Genomic DNA, 23756 nt, shown 5'->3' on the forward strand with positions numbered 1-23756 from the left:
GTCCCTACAGGGCTTCCCTTTTTTCTACTATTGGCACAGTTCCTTGTTGAAGTGCAAGCTTTTGTAGCCAAAGACCCTGGTCTTGGCTCTCCAAACCTATACATGTCTCTTTGTTCCTTGTCAATTTATGAAGTACTTGGGATCCTCCAGTGTCCTGTGGGTTTAGCTTCCCACACAATTCAGCAAAAAAAACAACAAACTCAAAGCATTTCACCCTACACGGGCTTCGTCTGGTGTACAAGTGAGAGAAAGAGGACTAAGCTTTTATCAGCAGCATTTCCCATTGTAGTGCTTCATCGCTTTTTTGGTATTGTGACTATTAGCATACTACATCAGGAACACTTCATGGTTACGTCCCGCCATTTTTGAATGTACCACACCCCACATTGGAGTCAATGTTCCGTTAATACAAATATACATGGAATGCACTATATGACATAAGGAACAAGTTACTTACCTGTAACTGTTGTTCTCCAGCATGGGTCTGGTATGGATTCACATGCTCATAAATATTCCCTGTCGTCAGGCTGGGAATCCTCGGTAAAGAAAAAAATCAGTATCAATTTTGTTTCTGAACTGTCTTTCTTAGTAACCAATCACTGGTCTCTGGGTCATAATGCCCCCAGCCAATGACTGCCCTCTGCCTAAGCCCCTCCCCTGGCCGCCATCCTCAGATTTGGTAGCACGTAAGGTGGCAGTAGGACCAAGTGAAGAGCCACAGAGGGGTAGGCGGGAGGGTTTGCATGTGAATCCATGCCAGACCCATGCTGGAGAACAACAGCTACAGGTAAGTAACTGTTAGGGAGAATTCTCATTTCATGGCTAATTTCCCTTACCTAGTGAGTCCCTCAGCAGCTTTGCTGGATCTCTGGAGTTGTTTCTTTCCACCTGGTAAGAGTGTGAGCTTTTCCCCCACTCTTACTTGTATTTTGCTATGTGTTTTGACCTGTTTTTGTGATTGTGGGCTCTGGAGTACACCACTCCAGTAGCCCCCTTCTTTGTGTGTGTCACACAGCACCTCCTGTGCAGTGGCACAGGGTTGTCATTAAGACTTCCCACCGACTCCATTTCTGAGGTGACTACTGTCGACCAGAAAAGGGTAAAGTTGCCATTAACTTTACTTAGTCAAATTTAACCACAGATCCAGTACACACCATCTTTCATGGAGTGCTGGAAGGGTTAACTCTTTTTATCTGTAACTCCTAGAGCATTGTTTCGCTCTTTTAACATTTAGACATGGCTGGTGACAGTGGTATCTACCCTAAATTACTACCGCGGTTATCTTATATAACCGTGGTAATATTGTAGGCTATTGTGTTAGCCTCAGACTTAAACCCGGTGGACCAAATCCTTTTTCGTTTGGCTCCGGTGTGGTTTATTCACCATTATTCGCCATTTCTTTTTGTTAAACTCCTTCTGGTGTTTTACTTTGCTCGGCAAACCAGGTTTGCCTTCTTTGTTCGCTGTCTTTTGGCGGGCTTCTACCTAGAAGCCCTCCCCAAGGCGCCTGGGTGTCTAGGTGGGCTCAATGTGAGGGAGGGGTATAGTCACCCCCTGCACAGGGTATCCTAGGAAACCCAAGTCACACTTTGTCATGATTGGGCAAAGTGGTTGTCCGAGCTGGACAGCCCCCCTGCTGGGTGATTGACAGCCAGGCTGTGTGAATGAGGGGTTTTGCGCAGAAAAGGCAGGTCTCTTGGGCTGGAAGTCAGAGAGTCGCCACTGGAACTACAAGGAACCGACGAGAAGTGGAGGAGAGGTCGACTGCTGCAACTACCCCGTATTCATTGTCTCTGCGGCCGGCCTCATCCCTGTGTGGTGCAGACCCACTCATCGTCCTTCTTCGTGATGAAGCCGCAGGAAAGCGTGGGTCTGCGGGAAACCAACAGGAACAACTGCCGTGGCACCAGCTTCGTTCTTTGAAAAAGGTACTGTGTCCTGTTTGAGGAATTTTGGGTGAAATCCCTATTTCTCTACTTTAAGGCTTGTCCTTACTTTTCCCTCCTTCTTATAACTTTTGCTTCCGAAAATTGACAATATCAAAGTATTCTTGGCATCGTTGAATCTCGAATTGTCCGATTGTGTGATCCTCGACAACAGGCACACAGTGTCACGTGACTTTGGCTCCGGCCCCTTGACTCTTGAATTCCTGTCTATGTGTGTTCTTCGATTCTGCCTGCCTGACCAACATATTGCCTGTGGTTTTTGCCCCCAACACTCTCTGGGTATTTCGGGTGCTAAGTGTGTTTGTACCCCGGTAGCATGTCTTGCCGGGCATACGCGTTTATCTAGTACACCGAACTGTCAAAAAATGATCGCAATTATATTCACAGTAACGTGTTCTGTTTCATAACACCAGTCCATTCAAACACATGTTACTTACCTTGAATAATACTGTACAAAGTGAATTGGTTAGTTGTAGTATATTTTACGAGTGGTTTTTAAATTAATAGAAGTGTCGTGTTAATAACAAATGGTTTAAAAATAAATGTACTTATATTTTTTACATGAAACCATGAGTCAGTGTTTGCTTGAGGCACAGTAATTGTGGTCCCTTTGTGTAATCTCTGCTACTGCTCATATACTCTTGAGATAAGCCTGGCTGCTCCGCTACTGCTACCACTTTAACATAGAAGTACAGGCTTACACCAAAGGTAAAACTTGTATTGCCACCTGTTGTCTTAATTGTGTGTAGTGGTCCCTAAGGGCACTGCACAGGATTCTGCCTAACAGTAACTTGTTCCTTCTCCAGAATGGGGTCTGGCATGGATTCACATGCACATGAATATAAAAATACATAGCAGTACAAACATGCACAACCACGGGAGGTTGCAAGGCTCAACATTAAGCATTTCAGCAACTCAACATTAAGCAACCCTTACCTCCTCACCAGGCCCACCTTCAGGCGAACAGGTTGCGCAGCACTGCTTGGCCGACTCTGGACTCCTCCCTGGAATCCCGGTCGACGCAGTAGAATCTCATGAAGGTGTGCGTCGACCTCCAGCTAGCAGCCCTGCAGATGTCCAGCAGGGGCACACCAGACAAGAACGCCGTGGTACCAGCGATCGCTCTGCTCGAATGGGCTCTCGAACGGCCGGGCAACGGTCCGTTTGCCAACCAGTGACAGTGCATGATGCAGCCGGAGAGCCATCTGGAAATGGAAGCCTTCGAGAGAGCCTTGCCTTGGTTCACAGGTCCAAAGTTCACAAATAGCTGTGAAGTCTTCCAAAAACACTTTGTGCGGTCCACGTAGAACTTTAGCGCTCTAGCTACATCCAGCAAGTGCAAAGTCCCCTCGGCCGGCGACGAAGGCGGCGGGACAAAAACTGGCAACACCAAGGGCTCATTAAGATGGAAGTCCGACGGCACCTTAGGCATGAAGGAGGGGTGCATCCTCAGCACCACCCTCATTTCGTGAAAAGTCAAGTATGGAGGCTTGCAGGATAAGGCCTGGATCTCTACCACTCGTCGTGCGGAGGTGATAGCCACGGGAACCGCTGTTTTCCACGGCAAGAACTTCAACGCCGCCGAATGCAGAGGCTCGAATGGTGGCCCCATGAGCCTGGTCAGCACCACGTTGAGCTCCCATGCCGGGGCCGGAGCCTTCACCGGCGAGAGTGAACGGAACAGTCCCTTTATAAACTCTTTCACCAGGCGATGAGACAACAGAGATGATCGACCCGTAGTTCTGATGTAGCGGGAGATCGCTGCCAAATGTATCTTGTTGGAGGCGTGAGCTAGCCCCGCCTTGGCTAGGGACAGCAGGTACGGCAGCACTTGAGGGGCTGTAATTCGCAGAGGGTTAATCTTCTGTGCACGGCACCAGAGAGAGAACTCTTCCATTTGTGTACATAGCACTTGAGAGTTGAGGACGCCCTGGCCGTCGCAAGCACCTCCTTGTAGTCCGCCGGGATATCGTACCCTCCAAACTGTAGTGCTGCAGGAGTCAGGCCTGCAAGTTCAACGACCCCGGGTCGTGATGAAGGATGGCGCCTCCTTCTCTGGAGAGAAGGTCCGCGTCTGTCGGCAGCTTGACTGGGGGGGGCGCTGACAAGTCCAGAAGGTCCGTGAACCAGATCTGCCTCGGCCACGCTGGTGCGACGATCATCCTGCATCGGGACTTCTTGAGTTGGCTGATGAGTCGCAGCAGCAACGCCAACGGGGGGAATGCATACAGGAACACCCGTCCCAGGGGAACGAGAGAGCATTGCCCATGCTCCTTGGCTGGGGGAACCTGCTGGCGAACCTCTAGCACTTGGAGTTCGTTGCTGTCGCGAACAGATTGATCTGGGGGTTGCCCCATCGTTGAAAAAGTCGATCCACTTCATCCTGACGCTGTTCACACTCGTGGCATGAGCGCAGCTCCCTGCTGAGTGAGTCGGCGATGGTGTTCTTTATTCCTGCCAGATGGAAGAGCACCAGACACATCCCCTGGGCAACGGCCCAGTGCCACAGATCCTGGGCCTCCTTGGATGGGGCTGGGGATCTGGTGCCTCCCTGCTTCCGGATGTAGAACATTGTCGTGGTGTTGTCGGTGAAAATCCTCACCACCTTGCCCTTGAAGGACGGGAGAAACGACCTGAGGGCCCAGAACACTGCTCGGAGCTCCAGGATGTTGATGTGGAGTGCCCTCTCCTCCGGGAGCCAAAGGCCTCTTGCGTGGAGATCTCCAGTGTACGCTCCCCATCCCTCCAGGGAGGCATCCGTCGTCACCGTCTCCTGATGTGCCGGGGTCTGAAAGTCCGTGCCCGCCGCCGGATGCGTGCAGGTGCCCCACCACAGAATTGCTTGGCGGAAGACCTCGTTGAGCAGAATCTTGTCCTCAAAGCTGCCCGCCACTTGCATCCAACGGGCGTCGAGGAACTCTTGTAGAGGACGCATCTGCAGCCTGCACAGGTGCACCAGGTAGATGCATGAGGACATCATGCCGAGAAGGGGCTTGATGGACCTCACCCTGGCCTGCGTCCTTTCCTCTGACGGAGAGGCCAATCGCGCCACTGTATCGAACTTGGCTCCCCGAAACAGTGCGACCTGCGCCGGAACCAGGTGGGATTTCGAGAAGTTGATGGAGAATCCCAGATCCACGAGCAGTTGGACGGTCTTCGCTGTGTACTCGATGGGGAGTTCTCTTGTCCTTGCTCGGATGAGCCAATCGTCCAGGTAGGGATAAACATGGATCCCCTGCAGGCGCAGCCGTGCCGCCACTGGTGCTAGGCACTTGGTGAATACCTTGGGCGCCGACTTCAATCCGAATGGAAGGGCCTTGAATTGGTAATGCCGCCCTTGGACCATGAATCTGAGAAACTTTTTGTGTCCTTTTAGAATGGGGATGTGAAAGTAAGCATCCTCCAAATCCAGCGACGCTAGGAAGTTGTCTTCCTCCAGCTGTCCTAGTACGTGCTGGAGGGTGACCATCCGGAACTTCTGGGCCTTGATGGATTTGTTTAACCGACGCAGGTCTAGGATGGGTCGCCACCCGCCTGTCTTCTTTCTGACGAGGAAGTATCGTGAGTACACTCCGGAGCCCTGGAGCCTGTTTGGGACGAGCTTGATGGCTCCTTTCTTCAGCATCGCCCTTACTTCCAACAGCAACTGGGGGACGTGGTTTTCCTTCCTGGCCACGAGAGGAATGTGGGGCCACTTCTTTAGGAATTCGAGAGTGTGCCCGTGGGCCAGGGCGTCCAGCACCCAACAGTCAGTGGAGATGGACTCCCACACGCTGACGAACCTCGTCAGCCGGCCTCCCACCGGGGTGCTCAGGTGGGGCCCGACGCTACGGCCGGTTCAGTCCTGCTTGGCAGCGGCCTTGCCGCCTTGGCCTTCCTGGCAGCGATGACGGGATCCTCCTAATTTGCCGCGTCCTCTGTAGGCCTCTTGCGACGAGGAACGGGCCGCCTGGCGGTACGTAGAGGAGCCTCTGCCGAATCCTTTGGAGGCACCTTGCTTGCCTCCAGAGTTCCGAAAGGGCGGCCGTTGTTGCTGCAAAACCCCAAGGCCCGGGCCGTCTCCGTGTCGGTCTTGATGGCCTGCAGCAATTCGTCCACTGTCTTCCCAGAGAGGTTATTCCTGTCGAAGGGCATGTCCAAAACTTTGGTTTGCACATCCTGAGGGAAATCAGTTGCCTTGAGCCAACCACGCAGTCGAAGACAAACACTGTTTCCCAACTGGCGGAAACCGGTGTCAGCAATGTCCGTGGCCACCGTTATGGCGTGGTCCGACGCCACCTCACCCTCCTTCAGGATCTCTAGGGCCTCTGCCCTCTTGTTGTCCGGGAGGAAGTCCAGCAGAGGAGCTATCTTAAACCAAAGCTCCCTGTCGTAACGGGCCACAATCGCTAAGGTGCTTGCCGGTTTAATCGTCGTCGCTGAAGACGAGATTACCCGTCGCCCCATGGCGTCCAGTTTCTTCCCCTCGCCGTCCGTGGGGGGGAGGTGGAAGACGAAGCCGTAGCCCCTGCAGCCTTCTTCTTGGCCGCCGCCGAGACAACCGAATCCGGGGTCGGCTGAGCCCTAAGGCACAGACGGGTGGAATCAGGGACCCGATACTTCTTCTCGTACCGGTCTCTCTCAGCAGGAGTCATGGACGGGTTCTTCAGGAGCGATAGCCCCTCGTCCCAGATGTCATTTAGTAACAGGACCGAGAGGACCGTCTTCCTTTTGGCCTCACGCCGTTCACGAGGTAGACCTCAAGGTCTTCTGGAATCCTCCAAGAAGCGTAACTCGACGAGAACCTTGCCCTTGAGGGGCGTAGAGAAATCCGAAACGGGTCCCCGTTGATCGGAAATAGAAACGGTGGGTCTTGAGGCTCGATTGACTGAAAAAAATGAGATAACTCCTTGAAAAATCGCAAAACGCAGTAAAAGCTCGAGAGCTATAGCACGAGAACTCCCAACACTTGAACGTGCGGTGAAAATCTGAGGATGGCTGCCAGGGAGGGGCTTAGGGAGAGGGCAGTCATTGGCTGGGGGCAGTATGACCCAGAGACCAGTGATTGGATACTACTAAGAAAGACAGTTCACAACGAAACTAATACTGATTTTTTCTTTACCGAAGATTCGCAGCCTGACAAAGGGGAATATTCATGAGCATGTGAATCCATGCCAGACCCCATGCTGGAAAATAAAACATATCATCTATAATTAATTTCAATTAAACAATAATTGTTAAGCACAGGAGGAATAAAGAAAATAATATAACAAACACTTAATGATAAAATGGCATTATTCACTTGATATTCTGATTGTTAAAAATGCAGATCGCAGGTACATTTTCTGATTACTTTCTAACATTACTTCATACTAAGTCAGCGCTGCTTCCATACTGCGTAAGGTGAAATGTACCAATGTTACTTAAAACCATGTTTTGCAATGATAGTATAGGGGATTAGAGCAGTAAATAACCCTCATGGGGTGCCTATGTGTTAGGGAGAATTCTCATGTGTGGCTAATTTCCCTCACCTAGTGAGTCCCCCAGCAGCTTTGCTGGACTTCTGGAGTTTATTTGTTTCCACTTGTTAAGAGTGAGAGCTTTTCCCCCACTCTTACCTGTGTTTTGCTATGTGTTTCCACCCGTTTTTGTGATTGTGGGCTCTGAAGGACACCACATTAGTAGCCCCCTTCTTTGTGTGTGTCACACAGCACCTCCTGTGCAGTGGCACAGGGTTGTCATTAAGACTTCCCACCGACTCCATTTCTGAGGTGACTACTGTCGACCAGAAAAGGGTAAAGTTGCCATTAACTTTACTTAGTCAAATTTAACCATAGATCCAGTACACACCATCTTTCATGAAGTGCTGGAAGGGTTAACTCTTTTTATCTGTAACTCCTAGAGCATTGTTTCGCTCTTTTAACATTTAGACATGGCTGGTGGCAGTGGTATCTACCCTAACTTTCTACAGCGGTTTTCTTATATAACCGTGGTAATATTGTAGGCTGTTGCGTTACCCTAGAACTTAAACCCGCTTGACCAAATTCTTTTTCTTTTTGCTCCGGTGCGGTTTATTCGCCATTTCTTTTTGTGTTTTACTTTGCGTGGCAAACCAGGTTTGCCTTCTTTGTTCGCTGTCTTTTGGCGGGCTTCTACCTAGAAGCCCTCCTCAAGGCGCCTGGGTGTCTAGGTGGGCTGAATGTGAGGGAGGGGTGTAGTCACCCCCTGCACAGGGTCTCCTAGGAAGCCCAAGTCGAACTTTGTTATGATTGGTCAAGGTGGTTGTCCGGGCTGGACAACCCCCCTGCTTCGTGATTGACAGCCAGGCTGTGTGAATGGGGGTTTTGCGCATAAAAGGCAGGTCTCTTGGGCTAGAAGTCAGAGAGAGTCACCACTGGAACTGCAAGGAACCGACGAGAAGTGGAGAGAACGACGGCTGCTGCAACTACCTTCCCGGTGAAGCCCTGCTGCAGTCCTGAGCTATATACCTTCAACGACTCAGAGAAGATCCAGTCCGGAGTCTTCTTCCCTTGAGCTTGGTAGGAACAACCAGCTCATCTTCCACAGCTAGAGGCTCCTCTTCCTTGGTCGAAATCACTGCACACAGCTGTAGTGGTCCGGATAGCCATCTGAAGAGCTTCTCCTGTTTTTAAGGAGCGCACCTTGTATTCCGTGTCACTGCTGCCGGCCTCATCCCTTTGTGGTGCAGAGCCCCCTTCAGACGTCCTCCTTCCCAACGAAGCTCCAGGAATCGTGGGTCTGCAGGAAACCACTAGGAACAACTGCCAGGGCACCAGCTGCACCGTTGGAACAAGGTACTGTGTTCTGCTTGAGGAAACTGGGTGAATCCCTTTTCTTCACTTCCAAGGCTTGCCCTTGTCTTCCCTCCTTCTTATAACTTTTGCTTCCGAACATTGACAATATCGAAGTACTTTTGGCTACGTTGAATCTCAAACTATCTGACTGTGTGATCCTCGGCAACAGGCCCCGGTGTCTCTCAACCTTGGCTCCGGCCCTTTGACTTTCGAAATCCTGTCTTTGAGTGTTTCTTGATTCTGCCTGCCTAACCAAAATATTGCCTGTGATTTTTTTTGCCTCCAACTCCCTCTGGGTATCTCAATTGCTAAGTGTTACCCCGGTAGCATTTCATGTCACGGATACGCGTTTAGCTAGTAGACCGACCTGTCAAAAAGTGATTGCAATTGTATTCGCGGTAACGTGTTTTGTTCGTAACACCGGTGCATTCAACACAGGGTACTTACCTTGAGACTTACTGTACAAAGTGAATTGGTTAGTTGTAGTATATTTAACGTGTGTTTTTTATTGAAGTTTAATAGAAGTGTTGTGTTTATAACGAATGGTTTAAAAATAAATGTACTTATATTTTTCTACCTGAAACCTTGAGTCAGTGTTTGCTTGAGTCACAGTAATTGTGGTCCCTTTGTGTAATCTCTGCTACTGCTGGTATACTCTTGAGATAAGCCTGGCTGCTCTGCTACTGCTACCACTATAACTTAGTAATACAGGCTTGTACCAAAGGTAAAACTTGTATTGCCACCTGTAGTCTTAATCGTGTGTAGTGGTCCCTAAGGGCACTGCACGGGTTTCTGCCTAACACTATGTCCCTCTTGTATTTGCAGACATGTGGTATTTAATATGTACATTATAAGCTGCATGTGCAAATATTTCTTAAAACCATATGCTGCTAAGAGAGTGTACGGGACCAGGGCAGTGAAAAACCCTTGTGGGCGCCTATGTCCACCATATAGGGACTGTACAAAGCAATGTAGGCATATTAAACCTAAACTGTTGACAAACAAATAATGGTAATATTTATCCTCCCCACCACAGGTCACTGGCAGTCAACCTTTGCGGGCGTCAGTGCCTGATTTATCTATGAAAATACAACGTCTTATGGAAACATAAGACGTCTTATAGATCTATATCAGATCACTGGTTTCAGTAAGGAACAAATTACTTACCTGTAACTGTTGTTCTCCAGCATGGATCTGGTATGGATTCACATGCTCATGAATATTCCCCGTCGTCAGGCTGGGAATCCTCGGTAAAGAAAAAATCAGTTTCAGTTTCATTTCTGAACTATCTTTCTTCTAACAACCAATCACTGAGCTCTGGGTCATACTGCCCCCAGCCAATAACTGCCCTCTACCTAAGCCCCTCCTCTGGCAGCCATCTTCAGATTTGGTAGCATGTAAAGTGGCAGTAGGACCAAGAGAAGAGCTGCAGAGGGGTAGGCGAGGGCGGGGGGGTTGCATGTTAATCCATGCCAGACCCATACTGGAGAATAACACTAATAGGTAATTAACGTGTTCCTTCTCCAGCATGGGGTCTGGCATAGTTTCACATGCTCATAATAAAGAATACATAGCAGTACACACATGCACAACCACAGGAGGTGGCAAAGGCTCAACATAAGCACGTCTTACCTCCTCACCAGGCTCACCTTCAAGCGAACAGGTTGCGCAGCACTGCTTGGCCGACTCTTGACTCCTCCCTGGAATCCCTGTCGATGCAGTAGAATCTCGTAAAGGTGCGCATCGACCTGCAGATGTCCAGCAGGTGCACACCAGACAGGAACGCCGTAGTTGCAGCAATCGCTCTGGTTGAATGGGCTCTTGGACGGCCAGGCAACGGTCGGTTTGCAAACCAGTGACAATGGGTGATGCAGCCGGAGAGCCACCTGGAAATGGAAGCATTGGAGAGGGCCTTCCCATGGTCCACAGGACCAAAGTTCACAAAAAGTTGCGACATCTTCTGGAAACTCTTTGTGCAGTCCACGTAGAATTTAAGCGCTCTAGCCACATTCAGCTAGTGCAAAGTCCTTTCAACCGGCGACTTAGGCGTCGGAAAGAATAATGGTAACACCAAGGGCTCGTTTAGATGAAAGTCTGATGGCACCTTGGACATAAAGGAGGGGTGCGCCCGCAGCACCACCCTCGTGTTGTGAAAAGTTAAGGGGGTTTACAGGACAGAGCCTGAATCTCACCCACTTGTTGTGCAAAGGTGATGGCCACGAGGAACGCTGTCATCCACGACAAGAACTTCAGAGGAACAGTCTGCATGGGTTCGAATGGAGGGCCCATGATCCTAGTCAGTACCACATTGAGTTCCCATGCCGGGGCTGGAGCCTTTACTGGCGGAAACGAACTGAACAGTCCTTGGACGAACTCCTTAACCAGACGGTGTGACCACAACGACGACCGTCCCAGAGATCCAGTGTAGCGGGAAATAGCAGCCAGATGAATTTTGATGGAGGCATGGGCCAGTCCTGCTTTGGCCAACAACAGCAAATACGGCAGCACCTGCAGAGCGGTGACTCACAGAGGGCCGATCTTCAGTGCACGGCACCAGATGCAGATGGCGAACCTCTTCCATTTATGTCTGTAGCATTTAAGAGTAGACAATGCTCTGGCCTTGGCAAGTACCTCCTTGCAGTCCGCTGGGAGATCGTAACCCCCAAACTCTAACGCTGCAGGAGCCAGGCCTTCAGGTTCGGCGATCCAGGGTCGTGGTGCAGAATTGCGCCTCCTTCCCTGGCAAGAAGATCTGCGACCACCGACAGCTTGACTGGAGGGGGCGCTTACATGTCGAGAAGGTCCAGGTACCAGATCTGCCTCAGCCACGCTGGTGCGACGAGGATCATCCTGCACCGGGACCGTCTGAGACTAGTCAAAGAAGCAATGACAATGGAGGGAACGCATACAGAAACAAGCCAGCCCAAGGAAATGAGAATGTGTCCCCCATGCTCCCCGCCTGGGGAAGCCTGATGGCGAACCTCTGGCACTTGGTGTTCGTTGCTGTCGCAAATAGATCGATCTGGGGATTGCTTCATCTGCAGAACAGGTGATCCACTTGGTCCTGCCGAAGCTCTCACTCATGGCAAGAGCGCAGCTCCCTGCTGAGAGAGTCAGCGACAGTGTTCTTCACTCCGGCAAGATGAAACGGGATGAGGAGCATCCCACTGGGCGACGGCCCAGTGCCATAGGTCCTGCGCTTCCTTGGAGAGCGCCGGGGATCTGGTGCCCCCCTGCTTCCTGATGTAAAACATTGTGGCGGTGTTGTCCGTGAAGACCCGCACCACCTTGCCCTTGAGGGACGGAAGAAAAGACTTGACAGCCCAAAACACTGCCCGTAGCTCCAACACGTTGATGTGCAACATTTTCTCGTCCGGTAGCCACAGGCCTCTTGCGTGAAGACTTCCGATGTGAGCTCCCCATTCCTTCCAGGGTGGCGTCTGTCATGACCGTGTCCTGGTGCGGTGGGGTCTGGAAATCTGCGTCTACGGACAGATGCGTGCAATCTCCCCACAAACTTATCGCTCGACGGAAGTTCTCGTCGAGCGGGATCTTGTCCTGGAAGCTTCCCGACACTTGTATCCAACGGGCGTCAATGAACGCCTGTAGCGGGCGCATCCGTAGCCAGCATAGCCGGATGAGGTAGATACATGATGACATCATGCCGAGCAGAGACTTGATGGTCCTCACCGTGTTGACCTTCAGTGCTAACAGCCATTGCACCTTGCCCAAGATGGCCGCTATCCTCTCCTCTGACAAGAGACGCCAGGCACGACACTGTGTTAAGTCGGAATATCCAGAAACAGCACGTCCTGCGATTGAGTCAAGCAGGACTTTGCATAGTTCATCGAGAACCCCGGATCTGTAAGAAGACGAACGGTCCTAGCTGTGTGATCGACCGTGATGTCCGTTGAGCTGGCCCGGATGAGCCAGTCATCCAGATAAAGGTAGACGTGTATCTCCCGCAGTCGAAGCTGCGGCGCCACTGGCGCCAGGCACTTGGTGAAAACCTTTGGCACTGACTTAAATATGAAGGGAAGGGCCTTGAATTGGTAATGCTTCCGTTGAACCACGAAGCGCAGAAATTTGCGGTGCCCCTTGTGAAAGGGGATTTGAAAGTACACATCCTCTAAGTCCAGAGACGACAGGAAGTCCCCCTCTTCTAGCTGTCCGAGCACGTGCTGAAGAGTGATCATCTGGAATTTTTGAGACTTGATATATTTGTTTAGTCGCCAGAGGTCGAGAATGGGCCTCCAGTCTTCTTTTTCACGAGGAAGTACCTTGGGTACACTCCAGAGCCCAGGAGCCTCTTTGGGACGAGCTCTATTGCGCCTTTTCTTAGGATTGCCAGAACCTCCAGCAGCAGCTGAGGGACTTGGTTTTCCTGTCAGGCACCCAGTGGTATTCAGGGACACTTCAGTTGAAATTCCAGGGTGTGTCTGTGGGCGAGAGCGTCCAGCACCCAAAAGTCAGTGGTGATGGTCTTCCACACGCTGATGAAGTTCGCCAGCCGTCCTCCCACCGGGGTGCATGGATGGGGGCCCAACGCCACGGCCAGTTCAATCCTGCTTGGACATCAAAGGGCCGTTTTGGGGACCCTGCTGACGACAACGTCCTCCTCCGAAGGCCTTGGAGCGGTGCCTGTTGGTTTCCTGGGCCGAAGAGCGGGAAGGTTGGTGGTAAGAAGCAGAGCTCCCGCTCCCGCCAAAACCCTTGGAGGAACCTTGGGACTTGCTGCCTGAGGGTCGAAAGGACAGCCTCCGTTGTTGAAGAGTGCCCAAGGCCCGCGCTGTTCCCGTGTCCGTCTTCATGGCTTATAGGGACACATCCACAGCCTTTCTGAACAAATTGTCACTGTCAAAGGCATGTCCAACACCTTTGACTGAACCTCCTGATGAAAGTTGATAGCCTTGAGCCAGCCATGATGACGAAGGCAAACACGGTTTCTCATTTGGTGGAACCCCGCATCAGCGATGTCCATGGCCAACGTGATGGCGTAGTCCAATGCCACTTCGCCTTCCTGCAGAATTTCCAGTGCTTCCGACCTCGTGTCATCGGGGAGGAAGTCCAGGATGAGGGCAATCTTGAACCACAGCTCCCGGTCCTAGAGCGCTAGGATGGCGAGGGCGTTGGCGGCCTTGATGGTAGTCGCCGCAGAATAGATGATCCGTCGTCCCATGGCATCTAACTACTTGCACTCGCTGTCCGGAGGAGTGGCTGCTGCCGAAGAAGAAGAACCCGAGGACTTCTTCTTGGCCGCCGCTGACACCACAGAGTCCAGAGACGGTTGGGCCCGCAAGCCCTCGGCGCAGAGTCTGGCACCCAGTACTTCTTCTCAAGGGGATCCCCCTTCGTCAGGGCCGTATAAGGGTTCTTCATGAGAGACAAACCTTTGTCCCAAATGTCATTCAGCAGCGGGTCAGAGAGGATGGTCTTTCTCTTCGCCTAGCGGTGCTGATATAGGAAGACCTCCTGCTTCTTATCTTCTGTGGTGAGCTGAAAATGTTCCGAAGCTCTGGAGATCGAGTGGAACAAGCCTATCTCGTCCGGCGGGGAAGATCGAGGAGGCGGAGATGGGAGTTCCCCTAGCCCACCGTCGTCGTTGTCCGTGCCTGTCGTTGCCGTGTCAGGATCCGTCTCATCCCTCGGGGGGGGAGATGGGGGCAAGGAGGTGGAGGGTGTACTCTCCTCTTCTTGGCCAGACTCTCCCCCATTGCCAGGGGGTCGGCCAGCGCAGTGGGTGGGGCCGCCGGCACGATGGGCATCCTTGTCTGTATCTCAGAGACCAGCGTATGCAGCGCAGAGAGAATGTCCACCGCAAGGTCTCTAGGAGGTAGCTGAGGTGGGGGTGGCAACTGAGGTGGAATAGGCAGCTGGGGCCCTGGCTGTGAGCCCAGGCTCTCATCCCCATGCTGCTCTTCCTTGACGGTGTCCTAGCTGTTGTCACCTTCGTCTGTGCACTAGTCGTAGGACCTGTTCCCTACGTTTTCCTCCTCCTGGAAGGTTTGCAGGCAGGTGAGCTCCTCCTCAGAGGAGATATCCGTACCCTGAAGGGCCATGGTACCTCCTCCCCTTTCTTTGTTTCCAGAGTGGAAGATCTCGGGGAGATGATGGGCATCTTCTTCTCCGGGGTCTTCTCTATTGGCTGGAATGCAGCCTCCCTCCTGGGAGGAAGGGACACCCTCACCTTTGGGGTCGCGCCCTGCGGAGCGGCCTCGGCGGCCTTCGCCAGAGACGCTTCCCCCCCCTCGATGGAAGGCTGGGCCTTCGTCAGGTGCACCTGGGCCTTCACGGTCAGGGCCGAAGCCTTGCCCTGTTTGGCCTTCTCCTTAGGGGCAGGGTCTGAACCATGATCCCCCTTGGTCTTCTCCGGTAGGGCGGACTTGGGCATCTCTGAGTTTGCTCGGACGATCCGACTTCCTCTTGGCCGAAGATCCCGAGTGTTGACTGGTGACGGAGGCTGGGGACGTCAAACGTGCCCTGGCCGCCGAGGAGCACATCGAAACGGCCCTACCGGTGACAGTGGACTTGAGGTGCTTACCCTTCTGTTAGACCCCCGCGGTAGGGGCGCCCTCAAAGGTCGTAGAAGCCCGCTCAGCCTTCTTGGAGCTGGGAGAGGCATGCTGCTGGGACCCACCCAGAGCAGGGGCCTTGGCCTGTAGCCACTCGTTAAGCCGCCTGTGCTGATCCTTCATTGTGCCAGGGACTATCTCCTGGCAAAATGCACAAATCTCCTCCTTGTGCGTCGGGTACAGGAAGTAAAGGCACTCAGAATGCTTGTCGTTCGAAAAGACATTCTGCAAGCCGCAGCTGAAGCAGATCTTGAACAGCTGAGTTGTATCCTTCTTCTCCTCCGACATGGTCCACGCGGCGTAGGCCTGAAAATCTTCTGGAAGCCTCCATGAAGAAACTTGAGGGGCGCTGAAAAATCCGAAAACGGGTCCCCGTTAATCGGATAGGTTGATCGATGGAGCACAAGGCCCGATTGACCGAAAAATAGAGTAATACTCTTCCAAAAAACGAAAAACGCAGTAAAAGCTTGAGAGGACTCCCAACACTTGAAAGTGCGGTAAACATCTGAAGATGGCTGCCAGAGGAGGGGCTTAGGTAGAGAGCAGTCATTGGCTGGGGGCAGTATGAACAAAAGCTTAGGGGTTAATAGGAGAAAGACCGTTCAGAAATGAAACAAACAGATTGTTTCTTTACCAAGGATTCCCAGCCTGATGACAGTGAATATTCATGAGCATGTGAATCCATGCCAGACCCCATGCTGGAGAAATGTAATAATTGCAAAATTTGCAAATATGCAGATAAAAGAGTCATGATTAAATATGGACAGAATTTAAACAAAACTTGGAAAATCAAACAGAGAATCAACTATTTAACAAAATGTGTAGTCTATGCAATAGTATGCCCATGTAATCTAATGTATATTCTGTCAACAATCTGTCATTTAAAATTGTGCATTTTGCAACATTACAGAGCTATCCTGAATCAGGACACAACCTATCCCTTGCCTATACATTTCATGGAAAAACTCTCTAGCGATGCAACTGGAATTAGGTTTTTTGCATTAGCTCATGTACCCTCACATAAGAGAAGTGGGAATAGAGCACGAACATTGAGGAAACTGGAATCTAGATTATCACATTCAATACGAAAAAAACGAATGGACACAATTCTGGTAAAGAGTTAGCTATAAACCTCTTGGGAGATTAATAACTTGAATTACCAGGAGTTACCAAGACTTAGACAACAGAAGTTACTTACCAACTGATAACATTCTTTCGATTGGATGTTCCTCCAAAGTATTCCACATCTTTGACATGTAATGTCCACAGCTGTGTACTTCCGAAACTTTTTCAGCAGAGGGTGTCCTGCGTCGATGCGTCAGGTCGATGTCCCTCGAAGGCCTCTGTCGAGGGCGACCTCACCGGATGTTATAAATAGGACGCACGGCGCCCGTAGCATCAGTTTATGTTTTTTCCTCCATAACGTGTGACCTGCACATATCCAATGCCTGCTTGACTGCACATAGCCTTGCGGTAACGTTAGCTGAGATCGTATAGGAAACTCCTCAGAGGGCAGGCTGGGAGGGCGATGTGGAATACGTTGGAGGAACATCCAATCGAAAGACCGTTACCAGTTGGTAAGTAACTTGTTCTTTGAAAGAATTGTGTCCTCCAACGTATTCCACATCTTTGACAGACTCCCAAAGCAGTACCAGAAAATGGAGGAGGGAAAAGAATTTAGAGTGCCCAATCAAATGGCAAAATAAAGAACCGCCTTACCGAAGGCCATATCTTGACCATGGAGCGTATCCAGGGAGTAATGTTTAACAAAGGTGTGGATAGAAGCCCAAATGGCTGCATCACAAATATTCCTAATAGAATCTCCCCGCTGTAGAGCCGTGGAAGTAGCCACTCCCCTAGTGGAATGAGCTTGCAACCCTTCCGAAGGGTCCTTACCCGGCAATCGGCAACATTCAGTAATGGTGAGGATAATCCACCTGGACAAGGTCTGTTTGGTAACAGCCTGGCCCAATCAGTGTCCAGCATATCCCACAAAGAGTTGATCGTCCACTTTGACCCTGGACATCCTAGAAATATAAAAACTCAGAGCTCTCCTAGGGTCCAACCTATGGAGCCGCTCCTCTTCCTTCCCAGGATGAGGAGGAGGAGGATAGAACGAAAGAAGAACCACAAATTCAGACACTACCTTAGGTAGAAAGGAAGGACGTACCCTCAGTATAATCCTATCCTTGTGGAACACATTAAAGGGAGGCTTGGAAGAAAGTACCTGCAATTCACTCACTCTGCGAGCGGAAGTAATCGCAACCAAGAACACTGTCTTGAAAGACAATAAATCTCAAAGGACAAGAGTGCAAAGGATCAAACGGAGCACCCATTAGAAATTTGAAAACCAAATTCAAATCCCAAACCGGCACCTGGAAAGGGGACGGCGGAAACACATTAGCCAGTCCTTTAAGAAATTGAGAAATCAAACTAATCTTAAAGTAAGAACATTCTTCAGACGAGCGCTTAAATACAGACAGCGCCACCAGGTAACCTTTTTTTAAAAAACTTTATTTAATGATTGTGGTACACAACATTGCAGCAACACGACATTCCATACATGTCCTTATCAGGGACGTTCAATTCAGTTACATAACATATTATGCGGTATTACAGAGTAGCCCTATTGCTGGGCCCTGCCGGGCTACCACTGGTCGAGTCCATTTCGCATAGATATACTCTGAACAGGGCCCAGATGTCCTTTGGTTTGCATGAGTTCGGGAGTGACATTACATAGTGTTCCTCGCATTCATTAACATACATCAGCTCCTTAAGAAAATGTTTCACTTGTGGTGCCTCTGCACTCTTCCACTTTTGCAGAATGCACTTTTTGGCCACCGCGCATGCAATGTTAAAGAGTCTTCTGATGACTTCAGATCGCTTTCCTATATCCCAGAACAGGTATTTTTGTGGTGTGGGGTCTGCCGGTACCTGCATGACTTTGAGGATTTTCGCCACCTCCCCCCAGAATACACGTATGTGTGGGCAGCTCCAGTACATGTGGAACGAGTCAGCCTGACCAGCCCCGCTTTTCTGACACCTGCCGGGACTGTTTTGTGTGAATTTCACAATTTTCTGGGGGGTATAGTGTAACTTGTTCAACACCTTAAACTGGATCAGCCGGAGGCCCGCGTTCCTGGATACCTTCTTGGTCAGTTCACAGTATCTCTCCCAGGATCTGTCCGTTATGGTAGTACCCAGATCTGTTTCCCAGGTGGTCTTTATCATGCTTAACGTTAGGGTGTTGGCCTGTACCGCCGTGTAAAGTCCCGGGACAGTGGTTCCCGACCGGGTGGACAGAGCCACCAGGCATGCGTGGTGGGGGCTCGTCTGGGAACAGTGGCCATCTAGTTTTAAATGCCATTTTCATTTTGTGATATTGTAATACCATCAACTGATCTCTCTGCATCCCTGTTGTGAACTCTTCTAATGTTATTAATTTGCTGTTGGGGACTATGTCCTTGATTTTAAATTCTCCCTCTGCGTCCCATGTCTTTTGCACATCTGAATCGTATGTGGGTGCTGGTGGGGAGTCATAATGTCGAAAAATAAATGTCGACAGACAAAAATGTCGACAAAATAATGTCGAAAAAAAAAATGTCGACTTTCGTTTTTTTTAATTATATATTTATTTTAGGGGTTCGGGAGTAAAAAAAAAGGGAAAAATAAAAAAAAAATTAAAAAAAGGGGGGCTGGGAGGGAACCCCCCCCATTTCGAAAAAAAATGCATTGAAAAAAAAAGTCGACATTTTTTTTTTCGACATTTTTTTTTCGACTTTTTGACTGTCGACATTTTTGTTGTCGACATTATGACTATAAACCGTGGGTGCTATACCGGGGAAGTTCCAGAACGGGGCCTCCGAGTAATATGGTGTCTCCAACTGGACCCTACGGTAGATCTTGGCCCATGCATGCACTGTCGTACTGACTGGATCGAATGGACATTCATCCTTGTGTTTTTCTTTAAAGATGACTGACCTTAAGTCAGTCTGGCGTGCTGCATGTTTCTCTAAACAGATGTGGGTTGAGGTATCCTGCTCATCATACCAGTGTTTGACAAACTGGGCCTGTGCCGCTAGGTAATATAATTCAAAGTCTGGATCTGCTAAACCATCTTTGTTATAGGGTTCCACCATTTTTTCTCATTTCATTCTGGCCCTCCCCCCCCGCACCAGACAAACTCGACGGCCATGGATCTAAGAGTATCAAAGAACCGCCTACCAGGCCATATCGGGATATTAGTAAATATATATAGTAGCTTGGGTAGAATAAGCATTTTCAGTATAGCGACCCGGCCGATAAGTGAAATGGGAAGTTTGGCCCAGAAGCAGAGTTTAGTAGGAATCATATTTAATAGGGAGTCCTGGTTGTTCGAGAATAGGGATGCTTTGTCTCCCGACACAATAACACCCAGGTATCTTATCTTAATAGAGGACCATTATAGGCCATGTGTGTTGTTTGGACATCTAGTGGCAGGGGTTAGGGAGAAGATTTCAGATTTGGAGCGGTTGGTTTTGTATCCTGAGTATTCTGCAAACTCATGCACGGTTTCCATTACTGGCCCCAGGTGCATGTCTGGCTCTCGGACGTATAACAGAGTGTCATCTGCGTATAGTGATATAGACTGGGTCAGGCCCAACATCTTTAAACCCCTCTGTCCCTGGTGTTCCCTAATTGCTGCTGCGACTGGTTCCATTGTAAGGGCGAACAATATGGGGGAGAACGGGCAACCCTGTATAGAAATGGGTGAATTCTCTATTTATGCCCTCCTCACTTGTGGTTATCGTGCCGTCCCCCACTATTATGCTAGAGATCATTGTATGGTGTCTCTCGGCCTTCAACAGGTTGGCCAGGGTGCGGCCCGCCCTATTCCCCTCGCCATACCGGCGTGCTTTGGCCGGAGTTGCCATATACAGCAGTTCCCTGGTAGCTAGTCTATTGAACTCTTGCAGGTTACTATTGATGTCCGCCAGGATGTTGTCCTTATGTGCGGCTGTATATCGCATCTCTAACTCACCCAGCCGTTTCTCTGTTTCCGCCAGTTCCACCTTGACAGACCTCAACAGCCCATTGGATTTGGAGATCAGGACCCCCCTCACCCAAACCTTAAATGTCTCCCATTAAGTTGCATATCTATTGATTGAGTCTTTATTTGTTTCAAGGAAGAATTCTACCTCTGTATGTAGTGCCTCTGCCACTGTGGGATCCTTAAGGATGTCAGATGGCATCCTCCATCTTCTGACCTGGGGTTTTAGATTGCCTAGTGTCACGTCTAAAAGGATAGGGGAGTGATCCGATAGGGTACGGGGAAGCATTTCACTATTGCGGATTTGGTTCATAAGAGATGCGGACACCAGCCAGTAATCTATATGAGACTCGGTGTCATGCACCGAGGAGTAAAATGAGTACTGTCTTTTTTGGGGGTGTAGTGTTCTCCATGCGTCCACCATTGTTAGTTGCAACAGGATGTGTTGTAGGATAACAGCTGTTTTTGTGGGATACCTGTGTTTAGAGGTGGAGCGGTCTAGGGTAATATCCAAGATGGTGTTCAAATCCCCCACCCCCATGATATTTCTTGCATTACATTTGTATAGAAATCAGGGTCATCCACATTCGGACCATAAGTATTCACTGATATTAGTTCTTCCCCAGCGATGCTGCCCCACACTGTAACATAGCGACCCTGAGGGTCTATTTTACTTAATCCAAATTGAAAACCAACAGAGGGGTGGATCAGGATGAATAATCCTCTTGCCTGTGAAGAGTATTCAGTATAATATCTATGCTGACCCCACCCCTTCAAGATCTCAGTGTTGACCTTTCCGAAGTGCATGAGTTTCTTGAAACATGATTATCTGGGGATGGTGCCGGGTGACATAAGACCCCACCTTGCTCAACTTGGCTCGTTTGTTCAGCCCACAAACGTTCCATGTGAGAAGTTTTAGTCTCAGCCCTCGGGCCGTCACATTAGGATGAGCCATATCTGTATACCCTCGTTATGTCTCTTGTTTTGCTGTCACTCAGGAGAGTTCCATGTGCTGCAATGTCACCACCATTTTTAACTTGTGGGACTCCTCCAACTGAGTCCCAGAGCCTCAACACCCCCCGCCCAATCCCACACTGTTCAACGGAGCTAAACATCCTGTAATACTTTGGTCCCCCACCCACATCATCTCCCCCAACTTGACGAAGCTGCCTGCAATTTTCATTCCCTTAAACTAGTGGAGCTTTCCTGAGGGTCGCCCGTTGCAGTCACCTGGCTTGCCCCAACGGAGGCTCACGGCTCGGTTAATCATAAGTCTTTGTTCAGGCCGTCCATGTTACGGAGCTGTCCTTTCTTCTGGAGGTAGGTAGCTGGCTAGGATTCTCACTTTCAGTCTGTGGAGTCTCGCCTCTCATCTCTTGGTTGTGGTCTCGCATTTTGGTCCACCGCTCGATTTCCAGGAGGCAACGGAAAGGAAGCTTCCACACATGTCATGGCTTTTGTGGGGTTCTCGAAGAAGTGCCCTCTCCCCCCCCCCGTGTTGTATTCTCATCTTTGACGGGAAGATAAGGGCATAGGGTACATTGCGCATCCATAGCTGCCTTTTCACCCCTTCATAGGATCTCCTTTGCATTTGTACGTTGGCTGAGAAGTCCGGATATATATGAATTCTGTTTTGGTCATGATGCAAAGTTCCTTTCTCCCTTGACAATCGAAGTATGCAGTCTCTGTACCTGTAGTTAAGGACCCGTGCGATTATAGTGCGTGGGGGAGCTCCTGGTTTCGGTGCAGTGCTAAGGTACGGTGGGCCCTTTCAATTAGAAAGTGTTCCGAAAAGGATTCGGCTCCTAGGATGTCTTTCAACAGGATTTCCACTTGTTTCTCCATGGGGCCTTTGCCAAAGGTCTCCGAGACCCCAACAATCCGGATGTTGTTCTCCAGGATCTCGATTCGAGATCTTCGCACTTGCTTTGAGTTTTGTACAATTCCGATTGGAGGTGGGCTATGTTGGGACTGTGTTTTGATATCGTGTCCTCGCTTGCGCTTATCCTTTTTCCCGCCTCCGGAATACGTGCGCTCTCTTTTTCCACTCGTGCTTTCAGGGATCCGATTGTCGCCACTATGTCATCCAATTTCACATTCACAGCCATGAACCCATTTTGCACCAGCGTTGCTAGCCGATCTATAGGATCATTCTCCTATCTGTCAGGTGTCGGTGGTGCACCCCAGTCGCCCCATGTGACTGCGAACTGGCGAAGGTATCCATCGGGCCGGTCTTTTTCCCTCCTGTACCCTTCTTCTCGTTGCGGCCCATGTGTTGTAACTTACAGTTGAGGGTGGACTGTGTTCTCCCACATGTTGTCGCCAACTGCAACGCTGTATAGCTCAAGATGAGGGGGGATGTTTCCCTGTACGCCCGCTCCCAGCTCAGGGTATGCTGAATGTATACCAGGAGTGGGCCTGGCGGTTCTGTGGTGGCGAGATCTCTCCTGATTGATCCCCAGGCCTGTTTGAGTGGGAGCCTCGTCGGGCGCGTGACGGCGCGCCTGGAGCAACAGTGATCGTCCGCAGGGGCTTCCTGGATGTGTCTGTGTTGTTTAGGATGTATTAGGGTTGCAGGCTGTTCCACGCCTTGGGATTGGTGTTTACCTCCCCCGCAGTCGTCGAGGTTCAGCCTGGTGGGCTGTCTGGGACAGCAGCTGCAATGTATGATGTGGGACCCCCCCCCTTGGCGGTTACCACCTTGGGTCATATGCTTGAAAAAAGTCCACCTCACGGGCGCCCGCAGTGCCAAGGGGGCCTCCACCCCGGCATCACTTACTTGGTGCGGGGGGGCTCTTTCCCCGCGTGTCTGCAACTCCAGCCCGCTCCCTTCAGCGGAGACCATGGGCAGGGCCGCGCGGAGACGCGGGCCCGGAGGCAGGTCTGCGGAGCACACGGCCTCCGGGTCTTTCTCCCCCGCTTCCTCCTCCTCCCGTTACCTTCAACAGGTCGCAAGGGGTGTTTACTGGAGCCGCTGCAGCCGCCCCAGGGTGGGATGGCCACCCGGCGTCCTCCTTTAGCCTCAGGATGTTGCAGGCAACGTGGCGCCCCTCCCCCAGCACGGCTTGCAGCCTATTTGTCCATGGAGCCTCCAGGCGGCCACACGGAAGCCTCTCGGCCGCCGGGAGTTTCAGAGGCAATATCTCGCCGATGCAGTCACGGATTTACACCGTTTTTTCGCCAGGTTGCGCCGTTCGCCTTCCGCCACTGGATTCCAGCTGCTTGATGTGTCGGGGACGGCTCTGAAAGGATATATTTTGTCCCAGGATTGCTTTCGAGCCGGAGCTCACCCTCTAGGCAGCCATGCTCGATGAGCCCAACAGTTCCCTCCCTCCGCCAGGTAACCTTTAATGATACCCACTTGAAGGCCCCTGAGGGCCAAAGAAAATAAGAAAGACAAAATCATAGGAATGGA

The 23756-nt window shown here is 50.7% G+C and overlaps 1 protein-coding gene across 1 annotated transcript in view; it reads right to left on the bottom strand.

Annotated features, from left to right (window-relative positions):
• The window catches only part of ADAD1 (adenosine deaminase domain containing 1), a 1643060-nt gene that overhangs the window by 1160184 nt on the left and 459120 nt on the right, over positions 1-23756 (bottom strand). The gene's annotated exons all lie outside the window — the stretch shown is intronic.

The sequence above is a fragment of the Ambystoma mexicanum genome, chromosome 6q (assembly GCF_040938575.1).
Source record: "Ambystoma mexicanum isolate Mex_15411 chromosome 6q, UKY_AmexF1_1, whole genome shotgun sequence".
Lineage (NCBI taxonomy): Eukaryota > Metazoa > Chordata > Amphibia > Caudata > Ambystomatidae > Ambystoma > Ambystoma mexicanum.